Source organism: Lipotes vexillifer, unplaced genomic scaffold, assembly GCF_000442215.2.
Source record: "Lipotes vexillifer unplaced genomic scaffold, Lipotes_vexillifer_v1.1 scaffold680, whole genome shotgun sequence".
NCBI lineage: Eukaryota > Metazoa > Chordata > Mammalia > Artiodactyla > Lipotidae > Lipotes > Lipotes vexillifer.
Genome location: NW_006780838.1, coordinates 1,148,233 through 1,166,023, shown reverse-complemented (window position 1 = coordinate 1,166,023; position 17,791 = coordinate 1,148,233). Strand labels below are relative to the sequence as shown.

The 17,791-nt window shown below is 42.1% G+C and overlaps 2 non-coding genes across 2 annotated transcripts; one reads left to right on the top strand and one right to left on the bottom strand.

Moving 5' to 3' along the window:
• Window positions 1-9,568: 9,568 nt before the first annotated feature.
• TRNAE-UUC (transfer RNA glutamic acid (anticodon UUC)) lies at window positions 9,569-9,641 on the bottom strand. Its single transcript has one exon. It is a non-coding gene; the product is annotated as a tRNA-Glu (tRNA).
• A 617-nt stretch (window positions 9,642-10,258) lies between these two features.
• TRNAW-CCA (transfer RNA tryptophan (anticodon CCA)) lies at window positions 10,259-10,331 on the top strand. The gene has a single exon. It is a non-coding gene; the product is annotated as a tRNA-Trp (tRNA).
• Window positions 10,332-17,791: the final 7,460 nt, after the last annotated feature.

Here is a 17,791-nt window from a genome sequence, read left to right as displayed (position 1 = left end):
CCGTGTCCCCTGCATCGGCAGGCGGACTCTCAACCACTGCGCCACCAGGGAAGCCCTGTTCCTGTCTTTTATTGTGTTTTTCTGATCGTAAAGATAATGCTCACTTATGTAGAAAACTCAAACAAAACTGGAAACATGTAAACATGCTTTTTAAAGATTCCCTGAAAGTGGAGATGCAATGATAAAGACATAAAGTCATTTTTAATAGTTGTATAGCATTCCACTGGAAAGATGTACCATAATGAATTTGACCAGGTCTCTACCAGCAGGCAGCCATTTTCAGTTTCTCTTTACTGTAAACAGTGGTGGGATGCACATCTGGTATACACAGATGCTACCAGTTAAGTGGTCTTATCCCTGCTGCCCTAGGGTACAGTGGAAGTAGGGGAAGGGTCATGAGAAGATGGGATTCAACTCATTCTTTATGGAGGAGCTGTTGGGAGAGCATCTGAACTTGCCGGGAGATGACCTTGGCTTAAAATCCCTGATGGTGGTGCTTAGAGCAACAGCTCTCAAACCTCTATGTGCACATGGAGCACCAGGTGAACTTGTTAAACAGTAGGTTCCTGAGCTGAACCCCAGAAAGTCTGCTTCAGTATGAGGAAGGGTCTGAGGATCTGCTTTTCTTTTTCATTTTTTTAAAATTTTATTTTAATTTTTAAATTTTTATTGGGGTATAAAATACCCCAAGGTTGTAAATCATAGTTGATTTACAATGTTGTATTAGTTTCAGGTGTACAACAATGTGAATCAGTTATACATATACATATATCCACTCTTTTTTAGATTCTGAGAATCTGCATTTTTAACAAGCACCCCAGCTGATTCTGATGTAGGTGGCTGGTGGACCACTAGGAGAAATACTGACTTAGAGAGTGGAGGAGAAAGTGGAAGGAGGTAAATAGTGTTCACTTGAGAAACAGGAGAGGCTGTGGGGGGCAGGTAGGGAAGGAAATTAATTAGGCATCTTTTGTCACCCCAGGGGACCAGGCTCCAGTGTGCTTTGGGTTCGGATAGAACTAACAAATCTACCTGCTGACCTTCATTCTCCAAAAGGATCCAGTGATTTTGATGTTCACACAGACCCCCCCCTAAGACCCCTACTCTATCCCTAAACTGTTATTTCCTCTCTTGTACTCGATGTTACTCAGTTAGGAATATAGGGATACATAGAAACATCTCACCACATTCACTAAGGCATTAAAAGACCATGGGCTTGGGCTGGGAAAGATGGGAGCCGCCCCAGGGTTACCAGCAGAGATAACCAAGGTTAGGGATGGTGCTGGAATGTGGGAGAACAACACCGCGTTTTGGTGAGGATGCAGTGCAACAGGAGCTCTAGTGGGTGAAATGTAAATTGTTCTAACCACTCAGAAAAAATATTTGACCCAATAATTCCACTGCAGGGTGTATACTCCAGAGAAAGTTGTATACTTGTATACAACTGTTGTATACTGGGCTCCAGGAAACATAAACATCCAGGATGTTCTTAGCAGCATTTTCAAAACAGCAAAAAATAGAAAGAATCCAAATGCCCTTGGACAAAAGAATGGATAAATTAATTGTGGTATATTCACACAATGGAACACAATGCATATTACAAATGAGTGAACTATACACACAGCATGCATGAATCTTAGAAACATAATGAGTGAAAAAAGTAATCCTAGAAAAAATACATTCTTGTTAAATTAAAAAATAAGCAAAATAAACAATTTATTATTTGCACATTTATATGTAGGAAAATATAAAGAAAAACAGAAGATTGTGGGACAAATTCCCCTCTGGGTAAGGCAGGGGATGAGAGCTTTGAGCAATGGTAGTGTTTTCTAGTTCTTAAGTTGGGCCATGAGTTCATAGGTGTTTGTTTTATTATTATGCATATGACCATATATACATAACATGTATTCTTTTGGCTATATCAAACATCTCAAAACTTAAAAAATAAGAGAGAAAGATGGAATCCTCTAGCCACTACTGTGTTCTCTCAAGGTTATTTAATCCTTGGGTACCCCATCTCTCCTCCAACAGGCACTATGGACCAGGAAGCAAGACATCAGGCCTAAAGAGACCAATGGAAGCTTGTTAAAATCCACCTCCATCTCACCGTTCAGAGACTGGGTTCTTCCCAATCTGTTTCTCATAGACTGTATCTGTCACTAAGTAATGGCCTCTTTTAGACCCAGCCAAGCTGATTGCATGTTTAGCTAATATGGCATTTTTCTCTGCTGACAGCACGACTATACTTGGGACAGTGTTTTCTGAACAAGCAAGCCATCCTCCCACCTACTTTATCTTATCCGGTAGCACCCCTAGCACCCACTCTGTTCTGTCTGCTGGTCTCACCTCTGGCTGGGTCTCCAGGCTTCCTTTCGAATCCCTGATGATGAGCTTTTCCTGTTCCCTTCCTCACTGCCCATGAACTCAGCAGGTCTGGAGTTCTCCTGGGCCTTGAATGTTCTCCCTCTGCCATATTTCCTAATTCAAAGACCACCCAACCTTTGGAAGAAGAGGGCAGAGCTCCTGAGGTGAGGTTTTGCCTTGGCCAATGCAGTTGAATGGGTTAGGTGGGTTTCAATGCCCCCTCTTTCTCCTACCTGACTGTGTGGCTTAGGGTAGGCCCCTTATCTTCACGGACCCTATTGGCTTGCCTGTAAGATAGAGAGTATTGTCTTTGGGGATGTTAATAATGTGTAAGGACATTAAAAGATGGAAAGGATGTTAAAGTTCATCTAGTTTCACCCACTTGTCTTAAAGATGGAAAAACTAAGACGAGGATGAGGTGGAGACTTGGATGGACCAGGGATGCTTTATTAGCGGATATTGGGCTAGAACTCAGGTCTCCTGTTTCTCCATCATCTTGCCTCCCTGATGCTTGCTGAGGCATAGAGGTGTGGGAGGAGGAACCAGCAGCCCCTCAGCTCTGCCCAGCTCCATCCAAGGCCAAGGCATTCAACCTTAGAAGATGTTGTTTTTCAAACTGCTGACATTACCTGGGAGCGGGAAGGGCCCGCCTCACCTTTCAGCTGGTCCATTGCACAAGCTGAGGCCTGAGACTCTTCTTCCCATACCAGGCTCGGCTACAGAAGGGAAAGTTCAGGGTGTAGGGAGTAACAAAAAAGTTGGACACTAGCTCTACCTTTCCCTCAGACCCTACTCCCCCTCCCCGCAGGGATTGGGATGAATTGAGGGTAAGAGAGGCCTGAGGAGAGGAAACAGGGGTGGGAAAGCAAGCTTTCTGCACGAGCTGAAGGGGCAGGGCTGGTCCTCCTCACCCCTAAAGGGGTCTTCTATTTGGGGGAGGGAATTTGTGGACAAGGTAGAAAGAAACAAGAAGAAGCTTTTGGCCTGGTCCTGCTTTCAGTCCATGAGTTGATAATTTATTTTTGAAATGGAGAAATGGGAAGAGGTGAAAGAGAGAGCTGGGTTGGTCCGTGAGGCTGCCAGTGTAGACTCCGATGGAGGCAGTGGAGACTGGGCTCAGTGCAAAGATGTCCAGGGTCCCAGTTTGATCCCCTGACCTGTGAGGCAGCAAACAGAGAGGCTAGGGCTATACACGGCCTCTCCCAGCTCTGGACTCATGCAGGCTGCCATACTTCAGCTCCTATCTGAAACAGAGCCCTTATTCAGGAATTCCATCAAAGGCCCTCAGCAATCCAATTAGAGGTTGTTTTTTCTTTCTTTCTTTCTTTTTTTTTAAAAATTATTCAGCTGTCATATATGAGACCAAATGACTATAACACAAAAGGGAGTTCTTTTTTCATTTAACATTACAATATACACAGCAAACCTGGGCTAGATCTTACAATCTGAACGCAGGTATTTAACCTTTTCCGGGCTGTTTGTGTTTACAGTGCATAGAAGTCTTGTAATTGAAGCCATGCCTTTCAGTCACTAGAGAAACCTTTGTAGCTGTCACATACTTCAGCTCCCAAACTCAGTTTTATAAGAACTAGAGTTTGGTTTTTCATGGGTCCCCCATTCCCACAGGTTATGTACAGTTTGGGGAGGGTTTTTTTGGGGGGGTCCATCAGGCCCTCAGGCATTGGTCCCCACAGGTTGCAGTGGCTCTGTCAACTGTTTGCATTCCAATCTGGTGACCTGGGACTCTGTCCCTAGATGCAGTGAGCGGCTGTACCCTCCCCAAGGACCCAGCCTTCCTGCTCTCAGTATCACAGCCCTCTCTGCTCTTTCTTTCTTTCCTTCCACCAGCCTGAGGGGAAATACTGATGCATGATTATTAAAATATTTTTAAAAACAGACTTATGATAAAGTAACACATGGGTTTTCTAAAAAAGCACATTAAATACCGAGATCTAGTGATGGTCTAATAACTTCATACTTTTGAGGTAGTGATATATGTAAACAATATTTCAACATATTGCAACAACCATAAAAGGATATGAAAATAGCTAATTTCTGCTGATGACAAAGGCACAGATATTGTTCATACAACAGGAATTTGTTGCCTACACTCAAAATTGAAGGAAATGCTATTTTTCAGATACAGGTTAGAGAAAAGAAAAAAGAAATGTAATTTTTTCCCATCCAAGTTCAAGGGCCCCAGGTCATAAGAAACCCTGATCAGAAGAAATTCATCTCTTCTCAATCCCTATTTCTTCAGTAGGAGCCACAAACTCTCCCTGAGACTAGTAGCACAAGGTCTATTATCTGCTTTAATGAAGGGGGAGAAAGTACGTGCATAGGTTAATATCTCAGTAAAACGTTTCCATCTTAGTTTCATCGGGGTTTATTTACTCCTAGTTTACACACAATCCTAACATACCTGATAGTCTCTTTTCTTAACTCACAGAAAAATAGGAGCACATTTGAAAAAGGGAAATGTTCCTGCTTAAGAAAACAAATTTATAAACCCAAGGTGACTGCAAACAGCCTGAAATGTAGGAAGAAGGTTTTTTTAAGGCAGACAAGAATTCAAAAATCACAGAAGATTGGAAAGATTTAGTTGGTATAGAATCAAATAACTATATGTATTTTAATTTCCCTGATTGCTTCTCTGAGATTACAATATCTAATATTCATCACTATGACCCTATATTCTGAAGAAAAAGCTAAAGAAAGTAAACTTGTTCATCTATACTTAGGAAAGAAAGGATGGATAAAATATATTTAGCATAATGTCCAATCAAGATGGTTAAAATAGAGTTTTAATGCTTAAAGGGTATATATGAAGATTCTGGCTAACTGAGGTTTTGAAATTAATATTACACCCACGACCCTCTGCCCGCTTCATCCTGTGGTTCTTCTTACAGGACACTATTCAGCTTCCTATGCTTCCCTGGGAGTAAAGGACAGTGGTGGGGATTATGGGACCACTGGAGGGGAACCTATCTCAGTTCAGATGGCAACATCCATACCACATTATAGAGCATGGAGAACAGGGCCCAGGTGACTTCCATTCACCCAATGCTGGTCAGAGTGTACTATAAAGCAGAATTCTGAAATCTTTTCCCACCAAAGACAAATGTCCTCAACTTCACCTTTGGACAGGGGTCTCCCAGAAGGGGCACCAAGAGAGATATCAAGGGCAGACACTGGAAGACACTTTTTTTTTTTTTCTTTGGAAGACACTTTTGAGCTTCGCTTGTCCAACCTGCTTTTTACCAGTGAGGAAACTGAGGCTCAGAAATGAAGTTAATGTAAAATTATCATGATTTCTTCCTTTAATATTTTGGCAGGATTCGATGACAAAGCCACCTGGGCCTGGAATGATTCTGTGGAATGTTTTTAAGTATTGATTTAATTTTATTCATAAGTATAGAACTATTCAGATTTTTCCATTTCTTCTTGTGTTCTTGTTGTTGTTTAATTTTTCTCTTAATTTGCCCATTTCACCAAAGTGTAGAAATTATTGGAATAAAACTGTCTGTAATATCATTTTTAAAATATTGGTAGACTCTCTAGTGATATATTTTTTCATTCCTGATAATAGTTATTTAAACCTTTTCTCCTCTTTTTTTTTTATCAGTTTTGCCAAGGGCTTAACAATTAGTCTTTTCAAAATATCAACATTTGTCTTTATTAATAGTCTCCACTTTATGTTTGCATTCTATTTCATTGAAGTATGTTCTTATCTTAATTATTTCTTCTTTCATTATCTTTGGGTTTAATCTGTCATTTAAAAATATTTCTTGACATGGCTCCTTTGAACATTAATTCTCAGTCTTTCTTCCTTTCTAACATATGCATTTAAGGCTGTAAACTTTCCTTTAGCCCAGGTACATTCCATAAGCTTTGATATGTCATATTTGTATTATCATTTAATTCCAAATACTTTCTCATGTCCATTGGGAGTTCTTCTTTGACCTGTAGATCATACAGAAGTATATCAAAAATGTTGCAAGCATACAGAGATTTTCTAGCTAAACTTTTTGTTGTTCATTTTGAGTTTAATTCCATCGTGGTCAGTGAAAATACTCTATGATTTAAATACTCTAAGATTCATGAAGACTCACAAATATTGTCACTATACTCAATTTTGGTAAATGTTTCATCTGCCTAATAAATGCTAGTTTGTATTCTGCAACTGTTGAGTGTTCTATACATGTTAAATAAATCAGGTTGGTTGCTGATATCTTTTATATCATTACTGATTTTTTTGTTAAAATCTTTACTAATTTTTTTTGTTTGCTTTAATAATTTTTTCATTTTTTGTTGAAATCTTTTATATCTTTACCACAACAGGAGGGTATTAAGACCTCCCATTGTGAGTGTAGATTTGGCTATTTTCACTTTCAGTTGCATTAATTTTTGCTTGCTCAATTTTGAGACTGTGTTATTAAGAGCATAGAAATTTATACATTGTTCAGATTGTTGAATATTTTATTATTATAAAATGTCCTTATTTATTTCTAGTGATGCTTTTTTCTTTAAAGTCTACCTTGTATGATATTAAGATAGCTACACCAGGTTTTTTGTTGTTATTGTTAGCATATGCATGGTGAAGCCCTCCTTTTTATTGGAAAATCAGTCAACTCTCACAATACACCAATACTTATTTTCTGTTTGTTGTCGTTGATTGCTTTTTTTCTTTTTTTTAAGTAGTAACATCCTAATGAGAGTGAGATGGTATCTCCCTGTGGTTGTGATTTGCATTTCACTAGTGGTTATGATGTTGAGCATATTTTCAATGAGCTTGTTGGTCATTTGTATATTTTATTTGGAAAAATGTGTATTCAAGTCATTTGCCCATTTTTAATTGGGTTGTTTGGGGGTTTTATTGTTGTTTTTTAGGGCATGGTATACCTTTTTGGATTATTTTACAACCATCCTTTCTGCATCCTTATATTTAAGATGTGCCTATTATAGGAAGCATATGCTTCCTTTTTAATCCAGTTTGAGAATCTCTCTTTTAATTGAAGTATTTAGTCTTATTGTAGCTACTGATTGTTACCTATTGCTGCACAACAAATTACCCCAAAACTTAACAGCTTAAACAACAAACATTTATTGTCTCACACAGCTTCTATAGGTTAGGAATTTGGGAGGAGCTTAGCTGGGTGGCCTCACTAAAGGAAGTCTCAGGGATATTTCATGACATTGAAAGTTCGAAGGATAAAATGTGGGAAGCTGATCCGAACTTAGAAAGGGGTATAACAATTGGCCAAGTCATAGAAAAGGTGCTTGCTCTGTATCATAAATTATATGAGAAGGTAAGCACTGATAACTTTTACAGAGAAATAAAACATTTTAATTTTCAATGTTTCTAGTGTTTTAAATAACAGTGTACTAAGTAAATGTTAACTTTCTTTTCTTTTTTTCATTTTCCTAAACACTTGCAACTGACAGTAGAGCTTTTAATGTTTTGACCAAACTATTTAAAAGTCACAGAACAATCATACTTTTTCTCATTGATTTTTTTTCTCATTGATTATTAAGATTGCTATGCATGGGTTTCAGCTTGCACCGTATTTTTCTTTAATTTTTAATTTTTTAAATTTATTTTTGGCTGCGTTGGGTCTTTGTTGTTGCATGGGCTTTCTCTAGCTGCGTCGAGTGGGAGCTACTCTTCCTTGCAGTGCGTGGGCTTCTCACTGCAGTGGCTTCTCTTGTTGCAGAGCACAGGTTCTAGGCATTCAGGCTTCAGTAGTTGTGGCTTGAGGGCTCTGCAGCACAGACTCAGTAGTTGTGGCGCACGGGCTTAGTTGCTCCACGACATGTGGGATCTTCCTGGACCAGGGCTCGAACCCGTGTCCCCTGCATTGGCAGGTGGATTCTTAACCACTTCTCCACCAGAGAAGTCCCAGGACATACATTTTTATATCCTACTTTTTCACTTAACATCATATCATAAACATTTTTTTTCATAAACATCTTTATATTATTGTACAGTATTTGTCAACATTAAATGATCGCATAACACTGCAATTGTTCCCTTTTTATTGGATACTCCAGGTTTTGCAATTTTTCACTATTGTAAAAAAAGGAGGTTCAAATTTCACAGTTGCATGACCTCAAGTGCAGAAAAATATAACTTTATTTTCCTATAATTGAACTAAATCTCTTTCTTAAGCCCCAGGTTTCTAGAACAAAAAAACATAATCAATAATCACTTCTAGGTAAACTCAGTCATAATCAGAATCTTTCTGCTCTTTCTAGCTCTTCACCTCTCTGTTTCTGAAGGAGTTATACAAATGTCACCAAGGAGTAAATGGGGAAGGGACAACCTCGCCTTGACCTTCATCTGCTTTGTCCCATGGTGGCCTCCTATTCCAGTATAACAGGTGAGCCATCCCTGTCTGGCCCATAGAAAGGGGGCAGGGGTGGTGGTGTGTCAGTGGGAGTTGGGAAGGGTTCCCCCTCTATCCTGACAACCTGTTGATGTGTAGCCACATCCTATCTTTCCATGTGGCCTCTCCGAACCCAGACAGGAGTCCCCACTACCCTTACCAGGAGTAGGGTGTAGAAGCTGGGAGAAACTGTTTCTGGTCCCAAGCCTTAGACATGCAAAGCTGTCATTTCTACTCCATAGTGTCTTCACATAATGGTGGGAGATTGGCCTATAAAGCTTATTTGTTGCCTGCCTAAGCCTTGCCTAGGAATCAATAAAGGGGGTTTACTAAACTTCAGATGGGGTCAGATACACAGTTCCTGCTGTTCTGTTTCCTCTTCAAACTTTCCACCTGTCCTCCCTCTCTAATAAGGTCTTATTTTAAAATAAGAAATTTATTTATTTATCTATTTATTTTTGGCTGCGTTGGGTCTTCATTGCTGCATATGGGCTTTCTCTAGTTGTGGCCAGCGGGGGCTACTTTTCCTTGTGGTGTGCGGGCTTCTTATTGTGGTGTCTTCTCTTGTTGTGGAGCATGGGCTGTAGGCATGCAGCCTTCAGTAGTTGTGGCACACGGGCTCTGTAGTTGTGGTGCACAGGCTCTGTAGTTGTGGCACGCAGGCTTAGTTGCTCTGTGGCATGTGGGACCAGGACTCGAACCTGTGTCCCCTGCATGGGCAGGCGGATTCTTAATCACTCTGCCACCAGAGAAGTCCCTAAAAGCCTAATTTTTTTTTTTTTTTTTTTTGCTGCACCACACTTCATGAAGGATCTTAGTTCCCAGACCAGGGATTGAACCTGGGCCCACGGCAGTGAAAGTGCTGAGTCCTAACCACTGGACCGCCAGGGAATTCCAAAAAGCTGACATTTTGTTGACTCTTTTTCTCTAGGTGCCCTCAAGTCTCACAACCCCAAAGGAGGGATGGTGGTCTTAGACTAAATGGGATTTTGAGGAAGGGAAAGAACATACCAGTTATCATCTTAAATTATCATCCTGTCTCATGATAATGCTGCAAAAATACTTGGGTACATATCACTGGTGACCTTTGACAGATGAGGTGGGGCAGGTGTGTATGAACCAAGGCCTGATGTCATTAAGGAAGGTGAGGGGAGGTTCTGGAGGCTGAGGGTAGAGAGAGCAATATAAGCAGGTGGTCCACCCTTGGCACAATGGTGGCACCAACCAAGGAACTAGGAGTAATTGCCTGCACCTCCTCCCTCAGTGAGCAAAGATGGGGAGAAGGCTTTGACACACTTAAGGTTGCCCTTTCCAGTCCACAGGGACAATGATGATTGCCCAAAATAACTACTTTATTCAGACAGCCCCTGCTCAGAAGTGAAATTTTCTGAGAAGTGAAATTATGGGGTCAAAGGATAAAACTTGTGTAATTCTGATGTTAAAGAATTCATGGTCTTAATACAAAAAGTGCAAAGCTGTTAACTCAAAGGTGATCAAGCATGGGGACTTCCCTGGTGGTCCAGTGGTTAAGACTCCGTGCTCCCAAAGCAGGGGGCCCAGGTTCGATCCCTGGTCAGGGAACTAGATCGCACATGCCGCAACTAAAAGAGCCCGCATGCCGCAACTAAAAAGCCCACATGCCACAACTAAAAGAGCCCGCGTGCCGCAACTAAAGATCCCACACAAGGCAACGAGGATTCCAAGTGCCCCAGCGGGTTGTGCAGCCAAATAAATAAATAAATAAATAAATAAATCCTGGCCCTTCCAAAAAAAAGGTGATCAAGCATCGGACACTGGTGGTAAAGAAATTTGTCAGCATGTCAATATGTATAGCACACTCTGACCTAGCACCTCCACTTTTGGGAATTTACCTGAAGGAAATAATTGGACAGATATGCAAGGATGTATGTGCCAGGAGGTTCAAAGAAGTATGTGTTTAATAGTTAAAAATAGACATGATTTAAATATCTAATGATAAAGGATTGTTAAATAAAAAATAGTACATCTGTATGATCAAACATCATGCAGTTGGGCTTCCCTGGTGGCGCAGTGGTTGAGAGTCCGCCTGCCGATGCAGGGGACACGGGTTCATACCCTGGTCCGGGAAGATCCCACATGCCGCGGAGCGGCTGGGCCCGTGAGCCATGGCCGCCGAGCCTGCGCGTCCGGAGCCTGTGCTCCGCAACGGGAGAGGTCACAACAGTGAGAGGCCCGCGTACCGCAAAAAACAAAACATCATGCAGTCATTAAAAATGATGGCAAGAATCAGTATTGACTGAGAAGAAAAAAAATTCATGATATGGTGCCTGGTGAGAAAAGCAGATTAGAAAAAATCTTATATAGTATCATTCCTTTAAAATTTATATTTTGTACATACACATAAAAGACCAGAAAGAAACATACCAACATATTAATTGTGGTTATCACTAGGTGGTGAGATTATTTTCTTTTCTTGGTTACTCTTTTCTGTATTTTTTGCCTTAAATTACATTACTTTTAAGATCAGGGGAAACAAACAGTGAAAGGTAGCCTATGTAATTAGGCTACTTGGAATGCTATTTTACACATTTTAATCTGTTATTCACATAAAGATCTACCTGCACTGGAATCAATTTCTGGGACTTCTTTTCACTTCACTTAGCCCAAGCCCTGCTTTTCCTCTGGCGTTAAATCCAGAATTCCCCACCCTTGTTCCCCCTCCCTTGTAGCCTCTGCTTCCTCCCCCAGGCCCCTGTTCTGTTCCCACCAGGCTTCCTTACTCCATGTTCTTTTCAGAAGTGGTCCTTGTCCCTGTGATACCTCCCTGAAGTGGCTCAGCCTGGAAAATCTCCAAGGATGGTTGCCCTTAACTGACCTTCACTGCAGCCAGACTTGGAGGTCACAAATCCCTTGTGGTGTGGGGCCTGGCATAGATGCAGGTGCCAGCCAAAGTGGCACTTCTGGGGCACTTAATAGACCAACCAAAGTTCACTGCCAAGTAGCCACTTGGGCTGGGCCACTAATGGGCCCTGATAAGTGGCTGAGAAAGTCTGGTCTTCAACCCTTGGACTCTAGCCATGGGACAACTCAGCAGAACTCAAGGTCCTGCTCATTTAGCTGTGGCTTCGGGTCTCAGATGTGCCAGATCCGCCCTTAAATGTGGACATTGGGAGTGAGGCAGGGACAAACAGCTGGGAAGCCTCCCATGTATGCAGGAGGCCATCAAGCCTCTTCCCCCAGCTGAGGGCATTCACTTTCCCTTCTGATTTACTTCTCAGTGAAACATTAAAGCTGATACCTTCTTGATGACTTTTCGATCATGGGCTCATATAGGACCTCAGAGCTATAAAGGCCATTAGATACCGCCTGCTCCAAGCCTCTCCCTTTACAGCACAGAGGAGCCCGGCGACTTGCCCAGTGATACTCAGTTTATGATGCAGCCCAGGTTTCCTTACTCCTAAACTCAGAGCTCTTGCTTTTCTCTAATACTATTTGTCTTCTTTACAAATGGGGTATTTCTAAATCAAACTGTCATGCCTTGTGTGATCTTACCCTCAAATCAAACACTGACTCAATATGTGACTGTAAACCATCAAAACGAGAAAATAAATGAGTCTAACCTATTCATTTTATAAGTGAGAAACAGAGACCCACAGAGATTACCCAGGGTCCCTTGGCTGTGCAGGTTTGGAGCCAGACCTCTGCTGTCATTCACAGCTGTTTCCACTACAGACTGCCCAGGCCCTCAGCCAAACAGGACTGGACCCCATGGAAAGCAGGTTTGTGTCTCCAGGTACACACAGTGACCAGGAACTTCTTAAACAGATCACTCTTCTCTGCCTCTCCTTCCTCCTTTTAGTTTTGTGTCCTTGTGTTTAATTCCTGGAAAGATAAGTGACCCAGCTTGTGTGGATGTTGGTGCTGAGGAATGCAGATCCCAACCTAGGAAGAATGAGGTAAGAGAAAGTGAGAGGTACAGCTAGAATAAGTGTGTGTGTGTGTGTGTGTGTGTGTGTGTGTGTGTGTGTGTGTGTTGGGGGGAAAATTAGGCTGAGTATGAAGGTGTTATGGGGGCAACATTTTTCAAATATTATTGAGGTTGTGATCTAATGCTTCATTTAATTAAAGGGCAGAATATTTAAAATCAGGATTGTTTTCTTTGTAGATAGTTTGAAACTCTGAAAGATATCTGTGAAGCATTTGCTCATCTGTATCACCCAGACCAGACAATTGCCAAATCGTACAGCAGAAAGTGACAATGAGTCAGTATTCTGCTCCCAGCTTCTAGGCTGGTGAATGTCTCAACAGTCCAACATAAATGACTGTCCTTTCTCTTTCTGATGTCTCCAGGGATATGATATCACATCCCTTCAAATATTCTTTGAGTGATTATGCGCTGAACAAGAGCAGGAGATGGAGTACACTAGCTGCCCAGGGTTAGTACGTGTACCTCTCCCGGGACTGGGGTCTGGGATCAGCCTCACCCAGCCGCAGGGATCGCAAGTGGGAGAGGCGATTCTCACAAGGAAATCTGAAGTACTATTATTAGAATGGGACGTGGACCCCAGGGAGGGCAAAAATAGCTCTTCCCATAACAGAGACAATTTCTTGGGGTGACATACTGGAATCTCTATGCTGGACGTGGTTGATGGGCCCACAGCATTTACACCAGTGGTCCTTCCTCTGCTACAGACACTGAGAAAATAGAGCGACACTTACTTCCCAGATTGCACACAGCTAGGATTCTGGGTACCAATTAGGTCCTGCCACTTAGATGCATTTCTACGAGATCTGAAAAGTGGAAGTGAGGTGGAGGCCATGCCATATTCTTGTTGCTTTGGGCTGTTTGCTTCTGGCAAACAAAGCCATGAGATGCCAACATCCATTCTCCAGGTTCAAGGATGTTGAGAGGAAATTGTAGAGGCAACAATGGCAGAATTCCACATTCCAGTGTCCAGGTTAGTGTGGTGGCAGCAGCCCTGTGGTCCCAGCTTTCTGGTCCCTTGCTACCTGGATTGTAGCAAGACAATATGTCCTAGAACTCAAGCTTCTTAAGGGTGACAGAGCGAATGGCCCCCCTTGAGCGTTCTCCTCCCACCCACCCAGGGATTTGGTTGTCACTCACTAATTTTTGTACTGAATCCATTCTGATCTAAACACTGGAAGTGGTTGTTTCCTCACCCAATCCCTGACTGATACACCTGTGTGGCTTGAAGAAGCACCTGTATGGTTTGATTCTTTTTTTTTTTTTTTTGTATGGTTTGATTCTGACATGACCTCTCCCCTCGTTGAGAATTACTGAGGTAAAAGAATAATGACATGGTTCAGGATACACTGAGATAAAAGGAAATTACAAAGTTGCCAATACTGTAGTCTGATTTTCTGCTCTCCTTCCTTAATGTGCATGAGTCTATAACCAAAAGTCTGCAGAGATTGCCACTATTTCCAGCCTTAGAGAGTCATGCTTTCCTGATTATTCAAATAGAATGACTCTAGCCTCTATTCCACATTCTCTGGTGACCACCCTCAAAAAAGCTCCTAAGATTTTTCAAGGGGCTCATTGGTCCTCTGGACACATTAAAAAAATTTCTGTCTTCACTCTGTTTTCACCACTATTTTTTTTTTTTTGGGCGGTACGCGGGCCTCTCACTGTTGTGGCCTCTCCCGTTGCGGAGCACAGGCTCCGGACGCGCAGGCTCAGTGGCCATGGCTCACGGGCCCAGCCGCTCCGCGGCATGTAGGATCTTCCCAGACCGGGGCACGAACCCGTGTGCCCTGCATCTACAGGCGGACTCTCAACCACTGCGCCACCAGGGAAGCCCCCTTACCACTATTTTTGTTCCTTGCCGGACCACCTCATTCCTTCATTTCTCAAAAAATACTGCACTGTTAACCTCAAACTCTGTGTGCAGCAGATTTTACTAAAGATGTGAGGCTCAGAATCACCACACTCTACAGTCTGGGCTATAGCTCCAAATTGAACATGACATATCAGTGTCCCAGATAACCACTTGCATTCTCCCTCCTAAAGACATTTCTTGATGCCCATGTGTTTGCTACCTCTCCCAGGGCGGCCCACTAGCCTACCCCGTCTCTTTGTGCAAATAAGAGGAAAATGCCTGCTCTGAGTGCAGCTGATGTAAAATATGCCCCAGAAGAACACGTGGGCACCTGGAGATTTGTGCTCCACCTTAACTGGGCAACTGCTACTCCATTCCAGCCAACTGCAGCATTGCAAGAATTCCAGCCAGGGTTACTAGGCATTACAAAAGGAAAAAAAAACCCAAAGCCCAGAAACCTAGATTTTTACTTAGAAATCCTCAACTTCATTTGTTAGTAACTAACAGGCAAATCAAAGTATTTATTAAGTACGTACTATATGTCAGGTACATTCCTAAGCACATTATAGATATTAAGTATTTGCTCTTTATAACAACCTATTAGGTAGTTACTATAATCTCCACTTTACAGATGAGTAAACTGAGGCACAGAGATTAAGTTGTCCGAAGTCATATGGATGATAAATTGCAGAGCAGGATTTGAACTCAGGCATCTGACTCTAGAAACTGACTTCTTAACTATCATGCTTTACTTCTATGAACTAAATTTGGTCCATGCACTGCAAGTTTTTGATCTTTGTTAGAGACCAGGGCAATCCAACAGAGTTTTCTTTTTTTTTTTTAAGAGATGGAGCAAATGATGAGGGCTCTTTTTTTTTTAATTAATTAATTAATTTATTTATTTATTTTTGGCTGTGTTGGGTCTTCGTTGCTGCGCATGGACTTTCTCTAGTTGCGGTGAACAGGGGCTACTCTTCGTTGCGGTGCGTGGGCTTCTCATTGCAGTGGCTTCTCTTGTTGAGGAGCACGGGCTCTAGGCACGCGGGCTTCAGTATTTGTAGCATGCGTGGCTCGGGGGCTCTAGAGCGCAGGCTCAGTAGTTGTGGCACATGGGCCTAGTTGCTCTGTGGCGTGTGGGATCTTCCCGGACCAGGGACTGAACCTGTGTCCCCTGCATTGGCAGGCGGATTCTTAACCACTGTGCCACCAGGGAAGTCTCCCCAATAGTTTTCTGCAATGATGGAAATGTTCTACTCTGTGCTGTCCAATATGGTAGCCACTAGCCACGTGTCTGTTGAGTACCTGAAATGCGGCTGGTGCAACTGAGGAACTGAATTTTTAATTTTGTTAAATTTAAATAGCCTTGTGTGACTGGTGCCTACTGTATTGGACAATGTGGCTCTAAACCCTTTTCCTCTCTCAAGCTGTCGCTTTTTTCAATACATTAATTTTTTCAATTTAATTTTTCAGTGTCTTAATTTCTACCATTTCCTCCTGGCAGAGCATTTTATTGCTCTCGCTTTTTTTTCAATTAACTTTTATTGGAGTATAGTTGATTTACAATGTTGTGTTAGTTTCTGCTGTACAGCAAAGTGAATCAGTTATACATATACATATATCCACTCTTTTAGATTTCCTGCCCATTTAGGTCATCACAAATCGTTGAATAGGGTTCCCTGGGCTAAGCAGTAGATTCTCATTAGTTATCTATTTTATACATAGTAGTGTATATATGTCAATCCCAATCTCCCAATTCGTTCTCTTTGTTGTTGTTGTTGTTGTTTTTCTTTTTTGGGGGGTGAAGTTGAAAAAAATAGTTCTATTGCTTTGCCATGCAAAGGGGGCCACGGAGGGCTAATGCTCTCAAAACTGAGTGTCCCGACCTGGAGGGGATAGTGAGGAGTTTTATAGCAATGATTCAAAAAGGAGGGCGTGATCAGCTCATGGACCTTCTTCTGATTGGTTGGTGGTGAGGAAAGTAGGAATCAACATCATCAACCTTCTGGTTCCAACCAGTCCGTGGTCTGCGTGCTTGCGGCAGCAGACAGTTAACTTCTCCCACCTGGTGGGGGTTTCAGTATCTGGTTTCAGGACTTAATGAAGCTCAAGTTCGTGATGTCTCATCTCAGAAAGAATTCAGCGAGAGACAAAGTGATAGGTAAGAGGTGGATTTATTTAGAGAGAAACACACTCCACAGACAGAGTGTGGGCCATCTCAGAAGGTGAGAGTGGCCTCTTTGTTTTTTTAAAAAGATTTTGTCCCCTTCATTTTTTTAACCATGCTCTGGTGGGGCTGGGGGAGATGACACTTTTAAAAAAATATTTATCTATCTATTTGGCTGTGCCGGGTCTTAGTTGCAGCGTGTGGGATCTTAGTTGTGGCATGTGGGATCTAGTTCCCTGACCAGGGGTCACACCTGGGCCCCCTGTACTGGGAGCACACACCCTTAGCCACTGGGCCCCCAGGGAAGTCCCAAGGTGGCATTTTTTATATTCGTAGATTCATGGGGTCCAACGAGCTGTTTTCCTCCGTGGAAGAATTACTGCTCAGATAGGAGTCATGCTACTCTCCAGGGGTAGAAATGCAACAGCCATGGGTTTTATTTTCTAGACGGCATTTTCCCCTCTTTGATGTATACTGATAAATATTAAAAAGATTATAAAGACATACACAAAAATGTTAATGGTTATATTTAGGTAGAAGAATATATTATCTGTATTTTCTTTCTTGTGCCTTTAAGAAGTTTCTACAACAAGTAGGCCTTTTGAAATAATTTAAAAATAGTTATAAAACAATTCTCTTTGGAATTCCCAGGTGGTCAGCAAAGGAAAGCCTCAGGAAGGGAGCCTCACAGAGGCCCAGAGAGCAACCAGTCCAGGTGGGGGAGGGGCTGCAAGATGTGGGGGAGGGGTGGGGAGCGGGGATTGGAATTTAATAATCAAGACATGAGGTATGGCTTTAACCAAAACTGGGTTAAAAGACATTGAGAAGGGAGAGGAATAGGAGAAGTAAAAGTTAAATCCTCCAAGTCCATAACACGAAGCCCATGGGTAATACCTGCAAATGAAATTTCAAGAAACACCAGTATAAGCTTGTTATTAGATATATGGGGGTAAATACTAGAAGAAACAGCTAAAAATGAGTTAAAAGTGGTTGAATCTGAGGAGCTAGACCTCAGTGGGAGTGTGGGGGCAGAGGGCTGCTGTTTTACCTTTAGGCCT